Source organism: Lactuca serriola, chromosome 2 (assembly GCF_051521515.1).
Source record: "Lactuca serriola cultivar US96UC23 chromosome 2, Lser_US96UC23_V15, whole genome shotgun sequence".
Lineage (NCBI taxonomy): Eukaryota > Viridiplantae > Streptophyta > Magnoliopsida > Asterales > Asteraceae > Lactuca > Lactuca serriola.
In genome coordinates, this window is record NC_136409.1 from 200,946,197 (window position 1) to 200,955,798 (window position 9,602).

A 9,602-nucleotide genomic window follows, 5' to 3' on the forward strand; every position below is an offset into this window, starting at 1 on the left:
TCCCCTTCTACAGGAAAGATCACGAAGACGCTTACAAGCACTTAGACGAGGTCAATGATGTAGCCGACTACTTTAATGTTACAAATATGTCTAGCAAAACCGTTTTGCTCCGTATGCTTCCCATCACGTTTAAAGGAGCTGCGAAGGATTGGTTGAAATCACTCCGTCCCGGATCCATCACCACATGGGTAAGATGAAAGAAGAATTTATTGATCAATTTTGCCCTCTCTCAAAAATAGCCAAGTTGAAGAAAACCATAGCTAATTTTGAACAACAAGCTAGAGAGTCACTTTATGAGGCTTGGGAGAGATACAAGGGACTACTAAGGAATTGCCCACATCATGATCTTAATAGCCAACAAGAAGTCTCCAATTTCTATGATGGAGTGAATGTGACCACAAGGCAACTCCTTGATTTGCAAGGACCTCTCACAAAGAAGCCGCCCCCGGAAATCAAAGAACTAATTGAAGAATTCTCTAAGCACTCTAGAGAATACCATAACCCAAGGAATGAACTAAGTCGGGGGGGGGGGGGTGGTGAACTCGGTTAATGATAGCATGGCAGCAATGATGGCTAAACTAGAGAGTGTGGATCGAAGAATGACTAAGATGGACCAATCCATCCATGTCATTAGGGTCAGTTGTGAGAATTGTAGAGGGCCTCATCTCACTAAAGATTGTGATCTTGACGAGAACGGGAACCGGAGGGTGCAAGTGTGCTATTCAAGTGGTGATATGTATGATGAAAATTGGTGGAAACCCAAGAAGGATTGGCTTCCTTATGAGGAGTACAAAAAGGCAAAGGAGGAGAAATTTAAGCAAAAAGAAAGGGGCCTTTATCAAAAAGAGGAACCGATGCTGGAGAAGAAATGTGACTTGGAAGATATATTCACAAGATTTGTAGCCGCGTCTGAGAAGAGGCACAATGATACAGATGCTGAAATGAAAGAGCAACGAAATATGCTTAGAGAACATCAAGCTATGATGAAGGATCAGCAAAATATGCTTAGGAATCTGCAAGCATCTATTCATAACTTTGAAAAACAGCTAGGTCAGCTGGCATAACGAATCAACCAAAGAGCACCCGGTGAGCTTCCTAGCAATACTTAGCAAAATCCAAGAATGGCGCATGTGAATGAAATAACAACAGATTCTGAGCCAATCTACACTCCTCTGGCCTCTATCCAGAAGAATCCTAACAAAGTGCGAACAGAAGAAGTAATTAGCTGGAATTCGAGAAAACCCGACTCGACTCGCCGAGTCGCCAACATGGACTCGACGAGGCTTGGTTCTTTTGCCTTTGATTGACATCTCTTCTTGATCTAGCATATGTGATTCAATAGAAGAGTTATGATTATCATCATTCAAAGTTTTAAGATCCCCTTTATCTTCCAAACTTCCTCTACCTCCTCTTGGACAGCCGCATCATTCTCCACAATTGTTTCAAGGAAAGCCAAATGTACATTCTCAAAGTTGATGAGATCTTTAACAACCTTGTTTTCCTTAAGAGGATTCTTCAAGTAATCATGCAAAACGTGCACATCAGGTTCACTGAGGGTACTAATGGCTTGCAGATTAAAGATAACATCTCAAAGTAAGAATCTTCTTTCTTATAAGATAATTACATAATGTGATTTAATTATAATTCAAGTATACTCTTGTGTTTTATACAAAGCTAGTGGGAGTGCATTTACATTCCTAGTCTTATATGGAATCGACATACTAATACCTGGAATAAAGATCGATATAGATAGATCATGGCAACTTAAAGGATTAAGTAAAACTGCATTAAGTGTCAAGGATCTTAAAGAGCTTAAGATAAAAGGCACTAAGAGAGTTATCTTGTCAAGTACCACATGACATGATTTTGAGCAAAAATCTAGTGCAAATGTTTTAAACTAGATAATATGATTGTATTCCATATGTTGTTGCAATTGGATTAATCATATTTTTCATAATTATGTATAAAGGCCAAATAAGTCGTATGCTTAGAGCATGTCAACTGATACCGTTATGATCCGAGAATAAGTCATTGTGTGACTTAATGGAACATTCTAAAGTGCTTGCAAGAACTAGAGGAATATTCCTAATCTACAGAGTATTTGAAAGGAAACTATGTTTAAGGTTTTTTCACATATGCTAAACTTACAAATAAATTGAGATGTTTCTCAATCGGGCGTGTTCTCATTATGAATAAAGAGAAGTTACATGGATAGTGTTTCTACGTGGATTTTAGTTACAATTACACATCAGAGTTGTACATTGTGGTTTGGAGAACCACATACAAAGATGATTAATGTATAGTTTATTATGACTATGAGTAATCCCATTACGCAAGTATTGGTATCTAAGTCATAGTTAAGCATCTAATACATTATTGATATTTTTTCTCTCTCTCTCTCTCTATATATATATATATATATATATATATATATATATATATATATATATATATATATATATGAAAATGTTTGTATTCGCAAAGTTTATACAAGTTAGGTTTGTCAGATCCACTTAACAAAGATCCTTCATTAGCTAAAGCATGAAAGTCAAGTTGGATATTGGAACAATAAAAACAATATATATATATATATATATATATATATATATATATATATATATATATATTGTGACATCCCCAATTTCACGGCCAGAAAAGACCGATTTGTTTATGCTTTGTTTTTATAAAATCAGAGTAATCTTTTGATTAAAAGAGTTGCGGAATTTATTCCCAAAATAAAATATGATAAAATTTATCAAAACGTTTCTCAAAGAGAATGTATTTTCATTAAATAATAAAACCTCGGGATGTCATGTTCGTTACAGACCAAAAGCATAAACAATATAAAATAGACCTTACAATAGTTATTCAACTACTGATCTATAATCCAAAATCTCTCGTCAAGTCCGCCGACTTATATTCTTGTGTCATTACCTGTAATGAAAAGAAAACTGAGTGGGTCAGGCTTGGGAGCCTGGTGAGCATATAGGGTTTTCAACCCACAATAATACATTTATTATATTCAATTATCAAACAATCAACCCAAATACCCATCCCCATTATCTTCTTAAGGTTCCACCCTAAGAACCAACTATCCTTCATTCACTTATTCCTAAGGAATCGGCACGAAATCCATTGCTACCAAAGTTTATCTATCGAGTACTAAATCCATAGTTATCAGACGCTAACTCCATAGTCGTCGGGGTTCACTCAAGCGGCGCTAACTCCATAGTCACCAAGGTTCACTTAACAAGCGCTAACTCCATAGTCGCCAAGGTTTATTTAACAAGCGCTAACTCCATAGTCGCCAAAGTTTACTCAACGTGCGCTAACTCCATAGTCGCCAAGGTTCATCAAATAGGCACGAAGTCACATCGTCGCCAAGGTCTATACAATAGGTGCTAACTCCATAGTCACCAGGGTTTATACAAAAGGCGCTAACTCAATAGTCACCAAGGTTTATACAATAGGCGCTAACTCCATAGTCACCAACTATTCCACCTACCTATGTTCTACCCAACAACTTTTGTAGATATAAATACTTACACAGTTTAAATCATTTAACACCTGTATAAAACTCCAATTTCCATGCCCATCTCAAATAGACAAATAACATATAAACACATAGCACGTATTTCATAGCAAATACTTCATATTTATGTGTTAGAAGAAGGTAACTTCACACCCACACATATAAACAACAATATACTTAATACACTCAAACCACACTTGTATTATTATCGTGTTTATGAAAGGTAGTATACACTCACTTGATCAGAAGATGATCGGACAGCACTACGACTTGCAGAAGTAGTAATCCACCGCAGATCTGGAAGATCTCCACAAAAATCGAACTTCTCGCGGGCAGAGCTTCGGCTCGGGAACCGCACTTCTCGGGATCTTTGGGATCTCGGGACTTGCCTCGGGGCTAGAGAATAATACCGGGGCTTCGGGGTATTTCTGGCACGCAAAACGATGCAAAACGGGAGAGAGAAGAGAAGAAATTGGCAATTGGGTCGGCTACCTTCGCATCCTATTTATAGGAGGCTGGAGCCTCGGAGTACGCGGGGCGTACTGGTCCGAATGCGTCATGGCGTTCGTCATCCGAAGCCACTTGCTGCGAATGTCGACACTTCAGAGTACGCGGGGCATACTCGAGTACGCGGCGCGTACCTCGGATCAGACCGGTGACTCCTTCGGATAATGCTTCCGAATTTCCTTTTAAATTTAAATACAAAATGATTAATAAACTTCGGAAATTCATATCTTCTTCATACGAACTCCGTTTTCGACGTTCTTTATATCCACGTGAAGGTGAGACTACACTCTACAAATTTCGTTTAGACTCCGTCGGCTAATTTTGACTTTTATTTTTATTATTTATTTTTAATAGGCCGCGACAGAAAACTTCGTTATAAATTCATAACTTCTTCGTTTGACGTCCGTTCTCGCCCAACTTTTTATCGCTTCGATACCAACAACGAGATCTTCGATTCTCGTTTAGATTGCTAAGGCTAAATATCGCTCTAACGTAAATTCACTTTTTACGTCGCGCTGTGTCGTGCCGGTTCTGTCGTGAAACTTCGACAGGTCATAACTTCTTTGTTATAACTCGGATTTTGGCGTTCTTTATATGCACGAAAACCTTGTAACATATACTACAACTTAGTTAGGATTATTCATCCTAAATAATCTTCTATCAAAAAGTCATTTTTGACTCTTATTGTCTCTAAATTGACTAGCCCTGATCTACGGGCGTTACAATTATCTCCCCCTTAGGATGATTACGTCCCGGAATCATCAACGAAATAGGATTCGCATACTGACTCCATAAGTTATCTCTCCATTCTAAGTAATAACCTTGATGGGTCGTGTCCCGATGACCTCTCATCATAGTCGGACTCAATTGATATGACCCCTAGGGTCGGAATAACAACTATCTTACTAGACATTACCGAAACAGTGGTAATGACATACTTGAATAAAACGGAATCAATTACTAGCTTCTTGATAACCTTGTGACTTCCCCTGATCCAAGCGTGAGTCCTGTGCTTCCAGTAGTATAGATCTCTACTACCATTCACACCTACTCATACTCGTCCCAAGTATTGTCTCGCAGTTAACCAAGTCACCATACATAAATCATATAATCATTCAACATATCAGATAACAAAACCAGGATTTATATTAATTGTTGAAACTATTACACAAAAGTTCAAGTTCACCCTATACTATGCCTCTAACAGGCTATGCTTCCTGATACAAACTTTACCGACTTTATATATTAATATGAAGTCTTCATCCTTTAACCCTCCCATCCCTTTCTGCTTCGTTGAGGAACATGTTGAATACCCTTAGCTGTGGAGGTGTGTTTTTATGTGGGCACTCTTTAGAAATATGACTTTCTTCATTACACCTATAACACATCTTCTTGTTAGGTGCGCACTTGTTGGCATAGTGCCCTGTCTTCCCACATTTGTAGCAAGTCATCTCCTCGCTACATTTCCCGAAGTGTTTCTTCTTACACTTCTCACACCACTTAGCCTCATCTCTTCCCCCAGATTTCGAGAATTTACTTTCTTTGTCGATTATTGAAGATCCTTCATGCTTCCTTTTCTCTCCAACTTCAGCCCTTTCCAGACCCTTTTCTTTTATTTGGGTCTCAACATTTTTGGCTGCCCAGATGGCGGCTTTCAGAGTGGTTGCTTGTTTGACTATCGGACCAAAGGCCGCTGGTAATCCATTGGCAAACTTGTTGACCTTGGAAAGTTCAATCGGAATTAGGTATGGAATAAGCTTCATCTTCTCCGTAAAGCTCGTAGCGTATTCAGTAACGCTCAATTTTCCTTTCTTCAGATTCTGGAACTCATTGTTGATTTCCAGAAGATCCTGCTCAGAGCAGTATTGCATTTTCATTTGCTCCACGAACTCTTCCCAAGACATCTTGCTAGCTTCCCCCTTGGGCATTGAACCAGCCAGTAACTTCCACCAGCTCAATACTCCAGATTTTAACAGAAGGATTGCAAGAGCGGTCTTCTGTCTGTTGCTACCCTCGCAACTTTCAAACATTGTCTCCATTTCGGAGATCCAGTCCATGACTTGCACCGGTGTCGGGCTCCCAGAAAGACATGGTGGTTTGGATGCCATGAAATCCTTGTACTTGCATCCACATCCATCATTTCCTCTATCCTGGTTGTTTTGGCGAACTATTGGTGGGTTGGCTTGACCAACGGTCCCACTATAGTTTCCTCCTTCAGACTGCCCTCCATTTACTTCGGACTCTTCAACTTGAATTGACAATTCCTCGCGATTTTGTCTGATCAGACGTCTAGTTTCTTCCATCTGATTATTCAACATTGCCTGGATCATCACTTGAACTCCGGCCATTGTCATTGGTTCAGGCGCTGCTTCCACAACAGGTATTTGTTCAATTACTGGTACTTGATTCCTGTTCTCATCAGCATTTCCAACTCCACTCCTCGTTCTCACCATTTTTGATCTATACACCGAATATGGTGAAATTAGATCCTTAATCACGATAGATATTCAAATCATCCTTATCACTCCGAAACGTTTACATGCTAGTTCTAATATCGTAGACGTACGCTTAGAATCCTATACACATAAGGTTTCCAGATCCGGTCGGCAACAGACCATAGATCCGAACAAAAATGTCATATATGGCAAACATATAACAATTAGCACATAATAGCATTTTAGGCAATTTTCCTAAAATATACTAGTGCTCGTGTCTTAAAATATGGTAGACACTCATCTCACAATCATCGCTTAGCATTCTAAGTTTAAGTCTAGAAATCCTACAAATTCCTAGTTCGCTTAATCTAATGCTCTGATACCAACTGTGACATCCCCAATTTCACGGCCAGAAAAGACCGATTTGTTTATGCTTTGTTTTTATAAAATCAGAGTAATCTTTTGATTAAAAGAGTTGCGGAATTTATTCCCAAAATAAAATATGATAAAATTTATCAAAACGTTTCTCAAAGAGAATGTATTTTCATTAAATAATAAAACCTCGGGATGTCATGTTCGTTACAGACCAAAAGCATAAACAATATAAAATAGACCTTACAATAGTTATTCAACTACTGATCTATAATCCAAAATCTCTCGTCAAGTCCGCCGACTTATATTCTTGTGTCATTACCTGTAATGAAAAGAAAACTGAGTGGGTCAGGCTTGGGAGCCTGGTGAGCATATAGGGTTTTCAACCCACAATAATACATTTATTATATTCAATTATCAAACAATCAACCCAAATACCCATCCCCATTATCTTCTTAAGGTTCCACCCTAAGAACCAATTATCCTTCATTCACTTATTCCTAAGGAATCGGCACGAAATCCATTGCTACCAAAGTTTATCTATCGAGTACTAAATCCATAGTTATCAGACGCTAACTCCATAGTCGTCGGGGTTCACTCAAGCGGCGCTAACTCCATAGTCACCAAGGTTCACTTAACAAGCGCTAACTCCATAGTCGCCAAGGTTTATTTAACAAGCGCTAACTCCATAGTCGCCAAAGTTTACTCAACGTGCGCTAACTCCATAGTCGCCAAGGTTCATCAAATAGGCACGAAGTCACATCGTCGCCAAGGTCTATACAATAGGTGCTAACTCCATAGTCACCAGGGTTTATACAAAAGGCGCTAACTCAATAGTCACCAAGGTTTATACAATAGGCGCTAACTCCATAGTCACCAACTATTCCACCTACCTATGTTCTACCCAACAATTTTTGTAGATATAAATACTTACACAGTTTAAATCATTTAACACCTGTATAAAACTCCAATTTCCATGCCCATCTCAAATAGACAAATAACATATAAACACATAGCACGTATTTCATAGCAAATACTTCATATTTATGTGTTAGAAGAAGGTAACTTCACACCCACACATATAAACAACAATATACTTAATACACTCAAACCACACTTGTATTATTATCGTGTTTATGAAAGGTAGTATACACTCACTTGATCAGAAGATGATCGGACAGCACTACGACTTGCAGAAGTAGTAATCCACCGCAGATCTGGAAGATCTCCACAAAAATCGAACTTCTCGCGGGCAGAGCTTCGGCTCGGGAACCGCACTTCTCGAGATCTTTGGGATCTCGGGACTTGCCTCGGGGCTAGAGAATAATATCGGGGCTTCGGGGTATTTCTGGCACGCAAAACGATGCAAAACGGGAGAGAGAAGAGAAGAAATTGGCAATTGGGTCGGCTACCTTCGCATCCTATTTATAGGAGGCTGGAGCCTCGGAGTACGCGGGGCGTACTGGTCCGAATGCGTCATGGCGTTCGTCATCCGAAGCCACTTGCTGCGAATGTCGACACTTCGGAGTACGCGGGGCATACTCGAGTACGCGGCGCGTACCTCGGATCAGACCGGTGACTCCTTCGGATAATGCTTCCGAATTTCCTTTTAAATTTAAATACAAAATGATTAATAAACTTCGGAAATTCATATCTTCTTCATACGAACTCCGTTTTCGACGTTCTTTATATCCACGTGAAGGTGAGACTACACTCACAACTTTCGTTTAGACTCCGTCGGCTAATTTTGACTTTTATTTTTATTATTTATTTTTAATAGGCCGCAACAGAAAACTTCGTTATAAATTCATAACTTCTTCGTTTGACGTCCGTTCTCGCCTAACTTTTTATCGCTTCGATACCAACAACGAGATCTTCGATTCTCGTTTAGATTGCTAAGGCTAAATATCGCTCTAACTTAAATTCACTTTTTACGTCGCGCTGTGTCGTGCCGGTTCTGTCGTGAAACTTCGACAGGTCATAACTTCTTTGTTATAACTCGGATTTTGGCGTTCTTTATATGCACGAAAACCTTGTAACATATACTACAACTTAGTTAGGATTATTTATCCTAAATAATCTTCTATCAAAAAGTCATTTTTGACTCTTATTGTCTCTAAATTGACTAGCCCTGATCTACGGGCGTTACAATTATCTCCCCCTTAGGATGATTACCTCCCGGAATCATCAACGAAATAGGATTCGCATACTGACTCCATAAGTTATCTCTCCATTCTAAGTAATAACCTTGATGGGTCGTGTCCTGATGACCGAAAGGAAGAACGTTTGGGAAGAACGTTAGTGTTTGGTACAAACAGTCGAGGACTGAAGGTATTCCAAGATCGAATTTGGGTACCTAAGACGGGAGGAATAAGAGATCTTTTGATGGAAGAAGCACACAAGACCATGTACTCGATTCATCCCGGTAGCACTAAAATGTATAGGGACCTAAAACCCTACTACTGGTGGCCGACGATGAAGCTCGATGTTGCGAAGTATGTGGCCGAGTGCGTAACATGTGCGAGGGTTAAGGCACAACATCAGAAACCGTATGGGAGTTTGGAACCTTTACCTGTACCCATGGGTAAATGGGAAGACATCACCATGGATTTTGTGACTAAACTACCCAGGACGAAGAACGGTCACGACATGATTTGGGTAGTCGTGGATCGTTTCACCAAGAGTGCACACTTCATAGCAGCCAACGAGAAGTGGTCTATGGATAAGCTCGCAAATGCTTACGTGAAGGAAATTGT

General features: G+C 39.5%; 1 non-coding gene across 1 annotated transcript; it reads right to left on the reverse strand.

Annotated features, from left to right (window-relative positions):
• Positions 1-241: 241 nt before the first annotated feature.
• Positions 242-348, reverse strand: LOC145091178 (small nucleolar RNA R71). Its single transcript, XR_013702066.1, has one exon. It is a non-coding gene; the product is annotated as a small nucleolar RNA R71 (small nucleolar RNA).
• Positions 349-9,602: the final 9,254 nt, after the last annotated feature.